The sequence below is a fragment of the Papio anubis genome, chromosome 12, assembly GCF_008728515.1.
Source record: "Papio anubis isolate 15944 chromosome 12, Panubis1.0, whole genome shotgun sequence".
Lineage (NCBI taxonomy): Eukaryota > Metazoa > Chordata > Mammalia > Primates > Cercopithecidae > Papio > Papio anubis.
The window spans coordinates 96,317,820-96,338,111 of record NC_044987.1 but is presented as its reverse complement, the minus strand read 5'-3'; the positions used below and the strand labels follow the sequence as shown (position 1 = coordinate 96,338,111).

Sequence of the window (20,292 nt, the reverse complement as noted above, 5' to 3'; positions counted from 1 at the left end):
AGCAGCAAAGCATTCAAGATTTAGCCTGACTGGGCCGGGCACAGTGTCTCATGCCTGTAATTCCTGCACTTTGGGAGGCCGAGGCGGGTAGATCACAAGGTCGGGAGATCGAGACCATCCTGGCTAACACAGTGAAATCCCGTCTCTACTAAAAATACAAACAAATTAGCCAGGTGTGGTGGTGGGCACCTCTAGTCCCAGCTACTCGGGAGGCTGAGTCAGAAGAATGGGGTGAACCAGGGAGGTAGAGCTTGCAGTGAGCCAAGATGGCACCACTGCACTCCAGCCTGGGCAACACAGCGAGACTCAGTCTCAAAAAAAAAAAAAAAAATTTAGCTATCCTGGCTGTTTCTGATAACCTACTTTATATGTGTGAGGAAAGAAATAATCTGAAACTGGAACTTATATTTAAAAGGGGAACAGAAAAATGTGCAGTCTAGCAATGTGGTAAAAAGAAAAACCCATTCTCAGGGGAGGCATTCAAGCAGGCTGCAGAAGTTTGCATAACTGAATGGAAGGCAACTGCTAATAGCTAAGACAATGGGAAAAATGCCTTGAAGGTATATCAGAGACCTTTGAGACAGCCCCTCCAATCACAGGCCTCGGGGCCTAGGAGGAAAGAATGGTTTTCTGGGCAAGGCTCAGGGTCCCACTGTCCTGCACCTCAGTCAGAACACTGCTCCCTGCATCCTAGCTGTTCCAGCTCCAGCAGTGGCTAAAAGCGTCCCAGATACAGCTCAGTCTGCTGCTTTAGAGGGTGCAAGCCATAGGTCTTGGTGGCTTCCGCTTGGTATTAAGCCTGAGAGTGTGCAGAGTGCAAGGACTGAGGCTTGGGAGCCTTTGCCTAGATTTCAGAGAACGTATGAAAAAGCCTAGATATCTAGGCACAAACCTGCTGCAGGAGTGGAGCACTCACAGATAAACTCTACTAGGGCAATACAGAGGAGAAACGTGGGGTTTGAACCCTCACAGATTGTCCTCACTGGGACACTCCCTAGTGGAGCTTTGAGAAGAGGGTCACTGTCCTCCAGACTCCAGAACAGTAGATCCACCAACAGTTTGCACCATGTGCCTGCAAAAAGTCACAAGCACTCAATGCCAGCGTTTGAAAGCAGCCTTGGAGACCAAGCCCTGCAGAACCACAGGGATGGAGCTGCCCAAGGCCTTGGAGCCCACCCATTGCATCACTGTGCCCTGGATGTGGGACCATGAAGTCAAAGGAAATTATTTTTGGAGCTTTAAGGTTTAATGACTACCTTGCTGGGTTTTAGACTTGCATGGGGCCTGTAATCCCTTTCTTTTGGCTGATTGCTGTCTTTTGAAATGGAAATATTTACCCAGCACCTGTACCCTTATTTTATCTTGGGAGTAACTAACTTGTTTTTTATTTTATAGACTTATAGGCAGGAGGCACTAGTCTTGTCTCAGACAGGACTTTGGACTGTGGACTTTTGAGTTAATGCTGGAATAAGTTAAGTCTTTTGGGGACTATTGGGAAGGCATGATTGAATTTTGCAATTGTGAGAAGGGCGTGAGAATTTTGAGGCACTGGGGCAGAATTATATGGTTTAGATCTGTGTTCCATCCTAAATCTCATGTCAAATTGTAATCCCCATTGTTGGAGATGGGGCCTGGTAGTAGGTCATTAGATCTTGGGGGCAAATTTCCCTCTGGGTGCTCTTCTCATGATAGAATTCTCATGAGATCTGATTGTCTGAAAATGTGTAGCACCTCCCGCAACTCTTCTCCTCCTCCTGATTGGGTCAAGTAAGATGTGCCTGTTTCCCCTTAGTCTTCTACCATGATTGAACATTTCCTAAGGCCTACCTATAAGCCATAATGCTTCCTGTACAGCCTGTGGAACCATTAGCCAATTAAACCTCTTTTCTTTATAAATTACCTAGACTCAGGTATTTCTTTATAGCAAGGCAAGAGCAGACTAGTATCTATACAAATCCATCATTTCCTCACCACACTCATATGTCCTGAAAGACAGCCTTGACTATATTCTGATCACAACCTTTCATATTGAAAGTATCCTCACAAGAATCCAATAAATAATAATAACCAGGCTAGGTCTATGGTATTTTACTCTCAATTTTCCTTTCAGAATTCTACATGCTTAATATTTTAAGCACAATATCTTTACTAGCATCCTATAGTAGCAAATAATAGAAACACTCTTTTGAGTCCTAACTATGTGTTAGATCCAATAAATTAGGTACCATTATTATCCCCATTTTATAGATAAGGAAACTGAAGCTTAGAGAGGTTAAATTACTGAATCAAGTACACATTCCTATGAAGTTGCAGAGCCAGGCTTCAGAACAAATCTTGTCTGAACTCAACAGCTGCTCATAACTGCTACTCATTATGAGTGGGCACTGCCTTTAATATGCCTCTCCAGTTTTCATAAGGAGGTCTTGTCCCTAAATACTACAGTACCAAATTCTTAGAACACAATGGTCTCAGCAAACTAACACCGGCTCTCAAACTGAGACAAACCTCCACTTAACTACTACTGAAAATCACAATAATATTTTGGGTTTCTATTGCTCTGACTTACTTATTTTATTTTTATATTTACTCAGAAATCAGGCCAGGATATGCACACTGTTTTGTAACCTATTGCTATATAACAAATCACCCAGAATTTGGTGGCTTAAAATAAAAACAATCATGTTTTTGTCTCACAACTTTATACTTTGGGCAGAGTTTAGCAGGGTGGGCTCATCTCAATCCCATGAGGCATCAGCAGCCCAGCTGGTCTGGAGGATACATTTCCAAGATGGCTCACTTACATGGCTGTCAAGTTGGTGGGAGTTGTCAGCTGGGAGTTCATGTGGAGCTGTTGGCCAGGGTCCACTCCCTGGGGCTGGTTGGGCTTCCTTACAGTATTATGGCTGGGTTTCAAGAGCCAAGTGTTCCAAAAGACCCAGATGGAGGCTGTAAGAGTTCTTAAGAACCAGTCTTAGAAGTTCCAGAATATTCCTCTGCAGCATTTTATAATCAAGCAAATCTCCAAGGTGAACTTAGATTCAAGGGAAAGAGAAACACCATCTTTCAACAGTAGGATAAGCAAAAGTCTGTGCTCCTCGTTAATCCACCGTAGATGCTATTGATTGAGTTTCTTCTAAAGATTCAATGTCCTAAAGAGTAAAACTGTAAAAAGAGTAAAATATGAATCATAGAGGAAAGCAGAAATCATAATCATATTCCAGCTTACTTGTTTTCCTGGAAAGTTTAAGAACAGTATCAAAATATACATGTCTATTCCTAAGTTCTATTCCTAAATATTTTTCAACCTGAAGGATAGTGACTAATTCATGGAAGAACCCAGAACTAAGAAAAATTAAAAGTTCCAGGGTCTCATCAGACATCACTATAAAACAGATTTTCTACCATTACCAAAATATTTATTGCCTGATTTCCAATTTCTAAATTGTTCTATGAAGAACTTTAACCAGAATGATTTTGTTTCTCATCTGCATAATATTTTTCTATTCATTTATAGTTTTTTCCAAAATATTAGAGAAAAGTAAAAAGAAAAATGAAGCCCCAAAATTGAAGGTGTCATTTTAATTGCCTAAATTGAAGAGACTGAACCAGGTAATTAAAAGATTCTCTGAACTCTTGTTTTCTTACAATTTCAATTAACTACTGCAGAATTACCAAAAATTTTCACCAGATACAAGCAGCATTAGAAGGAATATGTTATGCCCTCACAACAGGGTTAGGTTGATACCCTGGGCTGCTAATACCATCTATCTGTTTTGCTAGTAAATGTATATGGTTTATAAAGTTTATACATAGTCAAAGATCTACTGGGTTTTCTTTTAATAAATATGTGAGATATTAAAGGGGAGATCATTATCTTAAAGTTCTCTTCTGATATGGAAAGAAAAGAATATGGCTTCTTATTCTTTAACATTACCAAGTCAAAGAACACAAGACTTTTTGCCATGTGTAGCTTTTGCAGTTTCTAGAGGAAGAGTCTGTTCAGTGACAGCTTTTTAATGGAAGAAAGAAAGCATTTTTCCAAGGGTGAAATCAACAAGACCTGTCTAGGAGATCTAAAGTCATCTGAGAGACATTTCACATGTCCTTCACTCTCTGAAATTGTTAGGAGTTAAAAGTCACAGACCTTTTTTTCTCATTTATTATTGATGTAACTTTTTTATACAGAATAATTTTAAAATGTATCTACTGGCAATTATACCAACTAACAGCCAAGAAGGGGGAAACTTGTAACATTTTGCAGCTTATCTTATTTAAAAAGCAGTAATCCCAACACTTTGGGAGTCCAAGGTGGGCGGATCATGAGGTCAAGAGGTTGAGACCATCCTGGCCAACATGGTGAAACCACATCTCTACTAAAAGTACAAAAATTAGCTGGATGTAGTGGCCCGCACCTGTAGTCCCAGCTACTTGGGAGGCTGAAGCAGGGGAATTGCTTGAACCCAGGAGGCGGAGGTTGCAGTGAGCCGAGATTGCACCAATGCACTCCAGGCTGGCAACAGAGCAAGAGTCTGTCTCCAGGAAAAAAAAAAAAAAAAAAAAAAAGAATATTTATTGAGAAAATTCTAAAATTCTAACTGTGATAAATGGGTCATGGTTTTAAAACAGACAAAATGTAACAAAAAGAAATGGAAGGATGAGGAAGCTGTAAAATTAATAAAATGGGGAAGATTATGGTCTAGTATTGCAAACTGGGTTGTCTGAACTATAAAGAAATACAAGGAAATAACTACTAAAAACGTAATGGTCATTTGGGGAAGAGGAAGGGCACATGAAGGGAGTTCTAGGGTGACTGACAGAGTGCCATTTCTTGATCCGGTTGGTGATTTAAAGTGTGTTGGCCTTTTATTTTATTAAGTTACATATTTTTTAATATGACTTTTAAAATCATTGTTATTTTACAATAAAAGGGATAATAAATCATTGAAAAATTATACAGTTTTACTTTTTAAAGTATATTATAAGTAACTCAATTCTTTTTAATTTAGTAATTAAATTTGAACTGAATAAAAAATGCTCATATCAAAAATTCTAAGATGCCACTAGTACAACAAAGTTAAACGGAAATGTATGACCTTCAATAATTATTCTAGAGAAGAGAAAAAGTTAAACATTCATGAGTGAAATTTCCATATTAAAAAGTTAAGAAATCTCCAAAGAATGAAGTAGAAAAAGTAATAAAACCAGAAATAATTTAAATTTAAAAAACCATACATAATAGAGAAAAACCAAACTGACAAGACTAATTAAGACTAAAAGAAAACTAAGCAACAGTGAAAATTAACAGGGAACCTAACTATACATACAGCAGATATTGAGATTAAATTATATTACATACAACTTTATGCAAAAACCCTGAAAACATATACAAAATGGTAAATTCTTAGAAAAAAATACTACATACTAAAATTGATTCAAGAATAAATCAAATATTTAAATAGTCCCATATATATTAAAGAAATTTAGTTTCCTATAAAAAAATCTTTTCACAAAGGAAACTCCAGGCTCAGAGATTTTTACATGATAGTTCTACTAAATATTCAAGGATGATTCTAATTTTACATAAACTCTTCCAGAAAATAAAATTAACAATGCTTGAATCATTTTATAAACTACATATAGTCTTGACACCAAACTCAATAATACATTAGAAGAAATGAAAAATTTAGTCAATCTCACTCATAAATGTAGATGCAATAAATATGAACATTTTAACAAGCCAAACTGAGCAATGTAAATTAAAAAGTAAAGCATCATGACCAACTTGATTTTATTCCAGAAATGTAAGGTGGATACAATGCTGGAAATATTTTCACATGCTTTACCACAATAGAAAATTTAGGGAGAAAAATCATGTAATGTTCTCAATACATGTGTAGAAAAATCATTAAATAAAACTAAAAAATCCATTCATATAAAGAAAAACCATTAAGGAACTTAAAATTGATTCTGTAGAAAGCAACATAATGATGAAATGTAATAAAACATTATCTTGTATTGTGAAAATACAAGAATATTCACTATCACCTCTCTTATGTGCCCTTCCTGTGCGCCATGTAATGCAATTAGGGGAAATGGATTAAAAAAAATGTAAAGATTTTAAAATAAGCAAATCTCCGTTATTCCCAGGTGAAATATTCACACAAATATATCAAGCATCTTCAATGTGTGTGAATGCGTGTGTGAATGCATATGTGTACACAGAGACTAGGAAGATTTCTTGGCATAAGATTAAAAGTTAAAATTCAATTGAATTTCCACATATCTGCGAAACAAAAACAAGTAGACAACCGACAAATAAAGAAACACTAAATTTAACAGCAAGAAAAAAACACAAAAATTACCTAGGAATCAATTAGAAATGTATTCTAAGAATCTGTTCATCAGAAAACACCAAAAAGAGAGTGGAAAGAAAAGTCACACTTTGAAAGAAAATATCTGCAACATATATAATAACTACATTTTTAAAAAAGGATTAGTATCAAGAATATATAAAGAACTCCAATTAATCAATAAGAAAACAACTTTAATAGGAAAAGGGGCAAAGACATAAACAGCCATTTTCTAGATGAGAAATCAAGCACGGCCAATCAATTGTATGAAAAGACATGTAACCTCATCAGCACTTGGAAAAATAGAAAATAAAGACACAATAATATGCAATTTCATACTCTCGAGATTGGCAAATACTGATCAGCCCAATACCAATTTTGTGAAGAATGTGGGACAACAAAAGCTTTCACACATACCTAGTGAGAACACAAATAATTTGTCAATACACTTAAAGATGCTAATCCTTGAGTTCTCCATTCCTTGTTTTCCTCATCTGAAAATGGAGCTAATAATATTTACCTCACAGGGTGGTTTTAAAGATTTAAATGAGATATACATGTGAATTGTTATAACTCTTATGATACATATAAGCCCTCAATAAATGTTAATTGGTGCGGTTATTAATATTATTGAATAGGCATACATCTCTTTAGTGTAGTATAATTTTAAAACCATGGATACTAGAGTGAAAGGCATAGCTTTCTGAAACTGTAACCACACCTAAATGAAAGGATAAACGTTGTTGTATTGGAGACTAGAGAAGCAGAGCCCAGGGCAATAGGGAAGCAGGAAGATGAGGCAGTAGCTTTTCTCATGGAGGAGAGGCCAAGCAATGAAAAGTGGGTATGCTCAGAAAAGAGATGTGCGTAACCACCTCTACAGAAGGCAACCAAATGAAAAATTTCTCTGAGAGTTTGAAATATATCGGTTGGTGTACAAATTGGTGCACACTTTTGCACCAACCTAATATAAAATTGCAAGCAGTGAAATAAGCCAACTTAAGTTTATCTTCCAGCAAAGAGGAAGAAAGAATAAGCAAAAGAAACAAAGCAAGCAATAAGCAAAACCTAGAGAACAAACAGCTCAGTGAGGGGTGTGTCAGATTAAAGAGGGCTTCAAATTCTTTGACCTTCCTCCCTCAGTGAGGGAGGGGGTGTCCATGCCCCTTCCCTTGAATCCAGGCTGGCAAGCAAGTGCTTTGAACAACTGCATATGGTGGCTGTGGTGCTTTGCCAGTTCTGGGCCTATTTTTTGAAATAACTGGGAGTTTCTCCTTTCTTCCCCTTGGAGCTCCAGTGTGCCGGGAAAAAAGTCCAAGCTACTTTGCTGGAGACAGAGGCTATGAGGAGAATCACCAAGGCGTTCGATATGTGGGTGAAAAGGCCATCTTGGATGTCCAGCTCGGACAAGCTGTAAAGATGATTCCAGCCCCAGCTCTTTTCTGACCATATTCCGTGAGAGATCATAAGCAAGAGTCACTCAGCTTAGTCCATCCAACCACAGAACCATGACAAATAAATTATTCTTTAAAACTCTAAATTTTTTAGCATAGTTTCTTACACAGCAATAGATAAACAGAGCAAAGTACAGACTTGCAATGGTTTTACTTACAATTTTTTGACTTGACAATGGTGTGAAAGCTATATAAGCAATTCAGTAGAAACCTTATTTTGAATGCCCATGCAACCATTCTGTTTTTCACTTTCAGTACGGTATTAAATTTGTGTTAGATAATTTTGCCCAACTGTGGGCTAAAGTAAGTGTTCTGAGTTAAGGCAGGCTAGGCTAAGCTATAAAGTTCAGTAGGTTAGTTGTATTAAATGACTAAAATGATATTTTCAACTTACAGTGGGTTTATCAAGACATAATTCCATCATGAGTTGAGGAGCATCTGTTTGTGGAGAGGAGAAAGAGGATATTCTGTTGAGGGGAAACACAATGTGAAGATGCAGCCTAACCTTGCCTAAAGGTCGCATGGAGGTCATCTGGGGCCCATAACTCTCTTTGAGCTTCTCAAAACTGTGGGATTCTAGTCTTAGATGCTTTGGGTCGATTTCCTTTATCGCACAAGGTGGACAAAGGATCCAACCAACCAGCTGTCCACAAGAGGATGTGTTCACTAACAGTGGAAGTATTTTTCCTGGTCTCATGAAAAATGAGGTGAAAATTATTTGGAGATTTTTTTTTCCTGATATTTCTCTATAAAAGTCTATTGTGCTCCTGCAAATACACTCATTAAAGTCTCGGAATTCAATTTACATAATTGAGGCAGTTCAGTTAATTTTAGGAAAATTACAACTTTGTGAAAAATAACTGTTTTATAGTAATTACGGCAGAGATGTTCTGCTTTGTGTCAGGCACAATGAAATCGGTAGGTTTAAAAATTAAGAACAAGCGCCTCTAAGCTCTCAATGTCATTTTAAAAGTGAGAGGGAGCTGTTAAGAAACAGCTTTGCATGTTAATCACAGAGCTTGGGAACATTCTGTGTTAAGATATATGATTTCAAACCTTGTTAAAAGAAATATTGAAATAGGGAAATTGATTTTTTTTTCCCAGAAACTTTGCCTGTCACACTCCAAGATAAGTTACTGTTATGTGTGTCCATTAAATAAGTATATTATATGAAAAGTCACAGCCTAGAAAAAAAAAGTTCAGACAGAATTGACTTCATCTAGGATTTATACAATCTCTTAATTCAAGGTATCAAGGTTAACTGAGTTGATTCTCTCTCATGTGTAATTCAACCAGTTATGGAATAGATAGTGTATGGAGTAGGCACAAGTTATAGCTGCTTTTGGGAAATTGTATTGGTCACAACAGACACGGATTCTTGGAAAAAATATATTCATGAAAAGAGTAAATAAATGTACCACTGTTATGTACGCTAAATGTCTGCTATATTAGCATATGATATTTGGTAGAGGAAATCAGTGAGAGACTGAGATACTCTTTTAAGTGACAGAAAACATTTAGTCCAGAGGTTCTCAAACTGTTTCCAAAACTGTCTTTCTCCTACTGAGATGTCTGGGGATGGGAAAGATGGAAAGAAAGGCTGAGTAGACACCTCTTCCAGCTCTACCCAAATCTCTCACCCTATCAATTACAACTGCTCTGTTTTTATGTGTTTTCTGTACTGAGATGATCATAAGATTTCCTTTGAAAAAGTAACTAACTCAGAGCCTAGGTAAACTGTTTTAGGTGTGTTTTCCCCAGAAACTGACCCAAAAGTAACTCCTAGAAAGCAACAGCAAGGAAGTGGCCAAAGTAAGAGGACGAAGGGAAGAAAACCAAGACAAGACCATATGATAATCCCTTTTAAAAGCAAAGCCACAAACTTTTCCGTACAGTTTTTCAATGTTCTGTTATTTAAGTAGATCATTTCTAGTATAAGCATTTGGAGAAAAATAATTATCTAGGAAGGAGAGTGAAAGTAAATAAGTTAGCATTTTGTGCAACTGGGGCTCCGTCTTACTGGGGACCCCGAGGAGATTAACAGCTTTGCATGTTAATCACAGAACTTCGGAACATTCTGTGTTAAGATATGATTTCAAACTTTGTTAAAAGAAATACTGAAATAGGGAAATTGATGTTTTTCCCCAGAAAATGTGCCTGTCACACTCCAAGATAAGTTAATGATATGTGTGTCCATTAAATAAGTATTATATGAACCCAGAGAACACATATCTGGGTGATTTCCTTTATAGGGATAAAGAAGCTGGAATATTTATTCACCAACTTTCTTTCATCATGGATTGAAGGCCGCTCCTAGGGACATTAATTTCCAACAGATTCTGGCTTGTGAATGTCCACAGGCTAAGATTTTACCTTTTTATTTTCAACTCCCTTTGTCATATCCTAATGAGTATCCACCCACATGGGTTCATTAAAAAAGAAAAAAAGATAGTCATTACCTAGAACAAATGCTCAATACCCTTAATGATACAACAGTTCACAAGGAAGGATTTTAAGGGTTAAAAGGTTCCACCTATTTTATGTGGTCTCCTGTTAAAAAATTAAAACTGAGCAGAAGAAAATAAAGAAGAAAAGGAAATAATAAATGTAGTGGTTCTCTCTTCCATGGTTTAAAATTCTAATGTATTTTCAGAAAACTGAAATATTCTATTTTTGTTTAAATATATTAATAGACACAACCAGTTAGAAGTCATTAGGGTCTACACATTTTTAACACCTGGATATTTGGGACCACATAGCTGATTAAATTATATCGTGTCATAATTAAGATGGTTGGTATGATATGTAGGCAAATGTTTGGTTTTAAAAGTTTGATAAATATCTGGGGGTTACTCATTATCTTTTTATTTAGTTTTTATTCAAGAGAGTAATCCCATTTGATTTATTTGATGGTAATTAACATAGATTGTTTATATCTATACTGAAATGTAGTGTATTTTTCAGATTAATTCAACAAGAAAGGTGAGACAGAAGGAGCTACTAAACTACCCAAATAATTGCTTTTTGTTTACATATTTCATACGCATAGATATAGACACATTTTGTGTTGACAATCTTATGGGTAGTGATAAAGTGGTCAACTTTGTCCTAAACTAAAACACTTACATATTTCTAACTCCCTGTTATAATTTGGTTGTTTTTCAGAAAACTGTGCCAATAGATATTTTAAGTTTGAAACTTGCCAAGGTACAAGGGCACTTAAACATTTTTCTAAGTTCACTCTCTCATTTATGAGACAAAGCAAGCTCCAAGTCTGATTAAGAGGGTTAAGCAGTTGATATTACTACAGAATCCACTATTCCAGTGGAATGACCTGAGTCAGACTTAGAGGAAAATTGTATAAACTCTTACCACAGATATTACCATTCAAACTCAACTCTGCTACATTTTAAATCTTAGAAATTCTCATAGAATTATACAAGTTCTCAGAATTTTAAATGTGACAGAGAAAGAGATCAAAAAGTCACCAAACCATGTTGCCAAGTAAGGACATACATACATTAAAAAATGAAATTATCGTTGCCATCATCTTAAAAAAGAAAGGTCATTTTAGCACCAATAAAGTAGTAAGGACAATCTCAAAATGATTAATTACTATCTCGTGAAAGGATAGTTAAAAGAATTTAGCCAGAAATGATAAGCCTCCAAATGAAAAACTTTGGGTGTAGAGGAAACACTTGATTTAATTTTGCAGATTATTTTTCCCTTAAATATAGCATTTGTCATTCCTATGAAGTTTTTATGGTACATTTAGGAGTACTAGGCTTATTTTATATCTATTTGGTTAAGCTGCTCTAAGTTGAATTTGCTGATAACTAAAGTTAAACATAATTCCAAGTGATGTATAATATCCTTTTCACTTGACGGCAATGAATTTTAATTCTATGATATGCTTATTTAGAAACGTAATTATAAAAACTAAACTGTAATAGAACTGAAGAGACTTAGTTTTAAGAAAATATGTCTGTATATTTCTATCTTCTCTGAACCCCCTATTTGCTTCTCTGAGCAAAATGGTGATGATAACAGTACTTCTATAATACAAATTTTGCAAAGATTAGATAAGATGATACATGCAAATCATTTAGCGCAGTGTTTAAAATGTTCAGTAAGATAGCCTTAATTATTACTATTATTGTTACTACTAACCATCATTATTACAAAAGAATAATTATTGGAGAAGACTGAGCATTACATAACACTGGTTTTTACCCACTTATAAGTATCCCTCAATGATAAATAATTAATACTCTCCTTGATAAATATAGTTTACAAATACCATCTTACAAAAATACAGACACTCAGCATCCCTTAATCTCATAAAATTCACACTTTTCTATTATTTCACATTTTATGTAATGAGATGCCGAGGCTGACCCAAATTTTAGGAAGTCAACAAGAATGTGAAATAGTAGGCAAAATTTTATCTGATCGTTCATTTAGGTGAGGAGAGACGGTACATGATTGGAGGGTTTTGACCCTCAAAAAGGAGAACTTCTAATCACATCCCACTCTGTGATTTTTATAGTTGAAGAAATGGGACAAAAGAAGTGGAGTGATGTGCTCAAGAGCACACACATAGCTAGGGATAAAACTGCAACTGGAAGTAATGTCCTTGTTGCTGTTCTTGGTGACCTGGGCAGAGCTTCTGGTGACAATATAGAAAGGATGGTTGAGAAGTATGGCAGATCCCAACAGAGATGGACCTCGTCAAAGTTTCCAGGCAGCACAGTGGTTCAGTGTCCATATCCAGGAGTGGTAAATGCTAGTTCATATTTCAATTCCACCACTCATTTATTGACTAAATTTAGGCATGTTACTTAACTTTTATGAGCTCTGGTTGCATCATATATAATATGGATATAAGGAATTGCTTATAGTCAGGGTTCATTAAGGATTAAATGAGATAAAATGTACAAAGAAACTGGAACAATGCCTGGTGAATAATAAACAGACATTATTATTGTGGTTGCTTTATCCTATCTTCCTTTTTTTATAAAGTCCCCTTTGTCCCAGCCTGCCCAAATCCTCCATTTCTTTCTATTCTTTCCTCCTATTACCATTTAATTTGGGGATATAATTTAATGAGCATTTGCGCAACAATGTTTATGTGACTGATGACTTCTCCTTAAAGATTTCCTTTTAACTCATAAGCAGAGCCCAAGCCACAGCATGAAGTCTAGTGATTGAACTTCAGCCTCAGCAATTGGATGAGAGAGAAATTCATATCTTTATTTTGCAATGGAAGAGGGGAATTTCTAAGCTTCCCTTCCCCAAATCACACTGGTAGGTGGATACTTCTCCCACTACTTGTTATGTGATTGTCTACCCGGGGACAGGTGAAAAGAAGCAAAAACCATCCCTGGCCAAAGAGGCCTTTCCAGGAAAGCAGGAAGCATCTGAGTTAGGTTGATGAAGTCCAAGTAACAGCAGATGTGACTTACATACCTGAATTCTCCTTAGCTTGAATGATTCATTACCACCATAAAACAACCATGCCCTTAGTCAATGCTGAATACTGTAGCTATTTTGTTACTGGAAAATATTACCATCTCAAAGAAATACCAGATGATTTGTTCTCCATATGCTTGACATCGCTGCCCAGTTTATCTCCAGACTGAGATCTCTGTGGTTTTATATTTCCAGCTATATTTATTTTAAGCTTTTTGGAAAATGAATTTTATCTGCTATTCATAATTCAAATATAACTGGTAGTCTTGGAATAAGAAGTGAAAAACTCATTTTTACCCCCTCCCTGGCGTCTGCATGTATCTGATATATAGATATTCCTTACCTGGTAATTCAATAAATAATACACAAAAGCCACATGAATTATATAGTGGTTCCTAAAAATGAATTAGCAGATTATCAGCTCCTTTTTACAAAAATCCTTATCATATATGCAATGTGTTCTTACTTAGGTTAATCCTTCTCAATTCATGGGGCACAAGGTGGTACATATATGGCTTTAGGCCTCTTTACATAGCTTACCTCTTGCTGATGCTTTTTCAATATAAGTAAAGCCTGCAGATAAGTGACAGAGGAAAGAGATAGGAGTTGCTGAGAACTCATTCTAGATAAAGTACGAACACAACTAAAGTGCTATAGTTAGATACAAATACTCATGTTTACCCCTCAAGCATTAAACTGTTTGATTTTGTGTCTATCCAGGGTTGATTAGTGTTAGGAGATTTATTCAAGGATAATTTAATTGCCAGCTTCAAATGGCTGGATTACCTACACTAGTATTACAGTGCTGTCCTCATGAAAAAAAATGAGCCTTATCTTCCTCCTCAGGGTAGAAAAGTTCAAAAATTACTGGGAAGAGGAAGACACAACATTGGCATGATGTTTTCTACCTTTAAAAGAGAGATTGTGTATTGCACTGCTCTTGGAACTATTAAAATGAATATCTGCTGCTTATCATTTTTTAATGAATCAAATATATTCGGTACTTTAAATAGTAGGCACATTTGCATAGTGATTCATCAGACAGCTAATATACATGAGAACTGATTTTCTCATTAAAGCATTGTCATTAGAAAAAGGAAAGTACGGTATTTTAAATGGTCTATTGTCTAGCAATCTCATAACCAGATATGATCATGGATACTCACAGCTCTCAACTCCAAGTCACTGCAAGATGCCAATGTCTTTTAAAATGTAAAGGGTAACCAGTACTTTACAAGGTTTAACAAGAAAATGAAAATAACTGGTGGGCATTCCCTCGATTTCCATACACTTGACCTCAATCTAACGAAAATCTCTTGCAGAAGAGACAGCCCTTTACCCACCAGCTGCGAATGCCACTCAAGCCATCCTGGGTCACCATTCTCCAGCATCAATAGCTCCTTTTCTGCTCATTCCTACTCTAACCTACATAGGATTTTGTATTTACCATGCCCCTTAACTAAAACACTTCACTCTTTTCCTCTTCATTCCCGTTCATTGCCACACTTCAGTGATTTGCTGCTAAATCCAAATGGTTGTGCTGTTTCCTGCCTAGGTGCCCAAGCACATGCTTCCCTGATCCACTAATGCTTTTCCCAGTAAATGTCCTCCCTTTTTTGTTTGTTTGTTTTACAATCAGAGTCTTGCTCTGTCTCCCAGCCATATAGTTCACTGTAGCCTTAAACTCCTGAGATCAAGCAATTCTCACTCCACAGCCTCTGGAGTAGCTTGGATTTACAGGCAGGCGCCACCACACCCAGCTAATTTTTATTTATTTATTTATGTGTTTGCAGAGATGGAAATCTTGCTATGTTGCCCAGGCTGGTCTTGAACTCCTGGCCTCAAGCGATGTTCCTGCCTCAACAAAGTCTGGAAGCACTGGCATTGCAGATGTGGCCACTGTGCTCAGCCAAAGCTCCAGTTAAAGCATCCCCTGTAAAGTCTTCTCTTTCCTATCACATATTTAGCCACTCAGGTTACAAAGGCCCATTCTCCCTTTGTGTCTTCTTCATTTTGGCATTACATAGCACATCACAAATGCTGTGGCAGAAACTACTAATTGCCTCCTGATATCAATATCTCTTTTACTTTTATACTAAAATATAACTTGTGGAATGCAAAAGGAGAGAAGAAAATATTATATCCTGAAGTGAATAAGTGGTAAGAAATAGACTGAATGATATATTGTAGTAAGCCTGCAGTGAAAAGTGCAAATTCTTTATCTTTGAAACAAATGTTGTAAGCGATATTCCTGGAAGGCTAAGAGAATGAGAAGAGAGTGAAATGGAATACGATTTAGGGATCAAAGAAATAATATTATTTTTCATCCTTGCAAGAAAATTAATTATATTAATAAACTCCATGATATTTAACCTTTCTTATATTCCCAGAATATGACCTGCTTCATTGTAGTGGATTGTTCTTTAAATAAATGTATTCTTTTAAAATATAACTGAATGTAATTTACATCTTTAAGAACTTTTTCTTTGCTGCAGCATCATAAGTGAGATTATTATTTGTTTTGCTGTTTTTGTTAGGTTTCACCTGAAGTATTAGGTGTCTTTCATATAGTACATTTAAAAATATTTCTAATTTAGAGCAGTTTAAATATTTATCCTTTAATGACAATGAATTTGTCCATGAAATTGTTTGGGACTGTTATCTCTTTTAGGAGCTTTAAAAATCCCTTTCAATTTCTTTTGAGGTTATTAATCTATTCATATTTTTACTCCTTTTTGAATTCTTGAATCAAGTGTGAGACACTTTATTAGCCTAGAAATTCACGAAATATATACAGACTTTCAAATTTATTAACAGAGAGAGAGAGAGAGAGAGAGTGTGTGTGTGTGTACAAATCAGGCATGCATTTGTAATCTCTTTTCTATTATAGTTATAGCCCCTGATGATATTTAATGGTAAGTATTTTTGTTTTCTCATTCATTGTAATTCCTTCCCATCCTGGTCACAACATTAATAATCCTTCAGCCCAGGCACATTTGTACCAGTCCAGCTTTCTCTTTACCTAGAGAACTCTTTTGTCTCCTACAAAGTTTAGCTCAATAATCTCTTTATCACATAAGTTTCTGTGAACACTCTAATTAAACTCCTCTTGTAATGTCACATATCACAAATACATTTGACATAGTGATTTCATTTCCTTTGAATATATGCATGGCATAGGGATTGCTGGATCATACGGTAGTTTCATTTCTAATTTTTTGAAGAACCTCAATTATATCTTATATAATGGCTGTACTAATTTACATTTACACCAACAATGTGCAAAGAAGAGTTCCATTTAGTCTATCTACATCCTTGCCAACAGTTTGGTCTTTTTGGTAATAGCCATTCTAACAAGAGTGAGGTGATATCTCATTATGGTTTTGATTTGCATTTCTATGTTGGTGATGTTGAGCACGATTTAATATACATGTTGGCCATTTGTATGTCTTCTTTAGAGAAATGTTTGTTCACATCTTTTGTCCATTTTTAATTAATAAGTAATTAATTTTTAATTACTACCACTTTAATTTAAATTGGGTTATTTATTTTCTTATAATTATTTCCTATCATTTTATAATTATTATAATTACTTATGTTTCTTTCTTATAATAAATTATCTACTTATTGAGTTGTTTCAATCCCTTATATTTTGGATATTAACCACTTATCAAATGTTTAGTTTGCAAATATTTTTTTCCCATTCTGTAGGTTCTTTCTTCACTCTATGATTGTTTGCTTTGCCATGCAGAAACTTTTCTAGTTTAACGTAATCTCAATTGTTTAGTTTTGTTTTTGTTTTCTGTGCTTCTGAGGTCATAGCTAAAATATTGTTAGCCAGACCATTGTCAGCTTTCCTCCTTTCTTCTAGTAGTTTCATAGTTTGCCGGTCTTACATTAAAGTCTTAATCCATTTTCAGTTGATTTTTGTTTATGGTATGAGATAAGGGTCTAATTTCATTTTTCTACATGTGAGTATCCATTTTTCCAAACACCATTTATTTAAAAGACTGCCCTTCCTCCATTGTTTGTTCTTTGTATCTTTGTTAAAAATTAGTTGATTGCAAATGCATGTATTAATTTCTGGGCTCTTTATTTTGCTCCACTAATCTATCTGATTATTTTTATGCCAGTGCTATGCAGTTTTGGTTATGATAGTTTTGTAGGATATTTAAAACCAGGTAATGTGATACCTCTAGCTTTGTTCTTGTTGCACAAGATTGCTGTGTTAATCGGAGACTTTTGTGGTTTCATATGAATGTTAGGATTGTTTTTTCTATTTATGTGGAGAATGCCATTGGCATTTTGATAAGGAGTACATTGAAACTGTAGATTGCTTTGAGTAGTATGAACATTTTAACAATATTAATTTTTCTAATCCATAAACATGGGATATCTATTTATTAGAATTTCCCTCAATTTTTCATCAGTGTTTTATACTTTTTAACGTAAATCTCCTTAGTTTTTTTACCTCCTTAAATTTATTCTTAAGTGTTTTACATTTTGTGCCTATTGCAAGTGAGTTTATTTTTTTTATTTCTTTTTCAGATAATTTGCTATTTGTGTATAGAAATGCTACTGGTTTTCCATCATTCTGTTAATGCTGTAGTGTAGGTTTGCATGTGTTGAAACATCCTTGAGTCCCTAAAATAAATTCCACTTGATCATAGTGAATGATCCTTTTAGTGTACTGTTGATTTAGTTTTGCTAGCATCTTTTTAAGAATTTTTGCATCTATGTTCAGGGATATTGGCCTATAATTTTCTTTTCTCATAATGCCCTTGTCTGGCTTTGGTGTCAGGATAATGCTGGCCTTATAAAATGAGTTCAAAGGTGTTTTCTCTTCTTCAACATTTTGGAAGAATTTGAGAAAAAAATGGTATTAGTTATTCTTTAAATGTTTGGTAAAATTCAACAGTGAAGCCATAAGGTCTTGGGCTTTTCTTTGATGAGAGACTTTTTATTAGGGATTCAATCTCCTTACTTCATATTGATCTGCTATGATTTTCTATTTCTTTATGATTCACTCTTGGTAAGTTGTATGCATCTAGAAATTTACTCATTTCTTCTAGGTTATCCAATTTGTTGGCATAAAATTTTTAAAGTAGTTTCTTATTATTCTTTGCATCTCTGTAGTATCAGTTTAATGTCTTGTTTTTCATTTCTGATTTTAATTCTTTGAGTCTTTTTTTCTCAGTTCAGCTAAAGGTTTGTAGATTTTGTCAACTTTATTTATCTTTTCAAAAAAACCAACTCTTTATCTTGTTAATCTTTTCTAAGATTTTTCTAGTCTATTTCATTTATTTCTGCTCTAATCTTTGTTATTCCCTTTTATCTGCTAACCTTGTTTTGCTAACTCCTTGAGGTATAATGTTAGGTTGTTTATTCCAATTCTTTCTTTTTTATGATATAGGCAGTTATTATCATAAGCTTTCCTCTTAGAACTACTCATGGTATGTTGTGTTTAAATTGTGTTTATCTCAATTGTTTTAATTTCCCTTTTAATTTCTTCATTGACCCATTGGTTGTTCAGGAACATGTTGTTAAATTTCCACATCTTTGAAAATTTGTCACAACTTCTCCTTCACTCATTTCTAGTTTTATACCATTGTGGTTGAAAGACACTTGATACAATTTCAATCTTCTTTAATTTAAGACTTGTATTGTGGCCTGATATATAATCTACCCTGGAGAATGTTTCATGTGCACTTGAGAAGAATGTGTATTTTGCTGTTGTTAGATGGAACGCTCTGTATTTGTTAGGTCCATTTGGTCTATTGGTAGTTTAAGTTCAATGTTTTTAGTGATTATCTATATGTATGATCTTTCCATTGCTGAAAGTGTGGCATTTCGGTCTCCTTCTATTATTATATTCCAGGCTTTTTATCTTAAGTTCTATTAATACTTACTTTAGGTGTTTCTACGTTAGGTGCACATACGTTTATAATAGTTACAGTCTCTTGATGATCTAACCCCTTTGTCATTATATAATAATCTTGTATGTCTCAGTTTGTAGTTTTTGACTTGTCTGTTTTATCTGGTATAAATGTGGCTATTCCTGCTCTCTTTTGGTTTCGTTTGCATGTAATATTTTTTTCCATCCCTTCACTTTCAGTCTCAGTATGTCCTTACAGATGAAGTGAATCTTTTCTAGGCAGCATACAGTTGGGCCTATGTTTCTATCCATTCAGTTAATCTATGTCTTTTTATTGGAGAATACATTCAGGGTAATTGTTAATAGGTATGATCTCACTACTACCATTTTGTTAAATTTTTTGATTGTTTTTGGGTTGTTTTGTAGGCTCTTTGTTGCCTTCCTCCTCCCTTGCTGTTTTCCTTTGTGTTCAGAAGACTTTTTCCAAGTGGTATGTGCAGATTTCTTACTCTTTATCTTTTGTGTATCTACCATACATTTTTGCTTTGTGGTTACCATGAGGCTTACAAAAACAAATCTTATAGTTACAACAGGCTGTTTTAAGTCGACAACAACTTAACTTTAAGTGCATTACAAAACCTTTACTCTTTTACTCCACAGACTTGAAAAGTTTCTGCTATTTTTCAAAATAAGCTTTCTACTGTCTCTTTTGCTTCTTCTTCTTGAACTTCCATGATTCAAATATTTGCCCTTTTCATGCCGTTCTATAAATTCTGCAAACACTCTTTACTTCTTTTCATTTTTTTCCTACTCACTATATATTTTTTAATAATCTGTCTTTGAGTCCACATATTCTTTCTTCTGCCTGGTCAATTCTGTTGTCGATGCTGTCTACTACAATTTTTTATTTCATTCATTGTATGCTTTAGCTCTAGTATTTGTTTCATTTTTTAATTATTTTAATATCTCTCCTAAATTGCTACCTTTAGTCATTTATTTTTTTCCTAATTTCACTGTATTGTTTCTTTGTATTTTCTTGGAGTTTGCTGACCTTCCTTAAAACCATTATTGTGAATTCTTTGTCAGGCAGTTTATATATCTGTATTTCTTCGGAGTCTGTTACTGGGAGACTATTGTGTTC

The 20,292-nt window shown here is 35.0% G+C and overlaps 1 long non-coding RNA gene across 1 annotated transcript in view; it reads right to left on the bottom strand.

The window, feature by feature from the left end:
* Positions 1-351: 351 nt before the first annotated feature.
* LOC116269762 overlaps positions 352-20,292 on the bottom strand; it is a 296,445-nt gene continuing 276,504 nt past the window's right edge. Inside the window, exon 4 of the long non-coding RNA XR_004177520.1 lies at positions 352-3,162. This is a non-coding gene — a long non-coding RNA (uncharacterized LOC116269762). The remainder of the gene's footprint in view (positions 3,163-20,292) is intronic.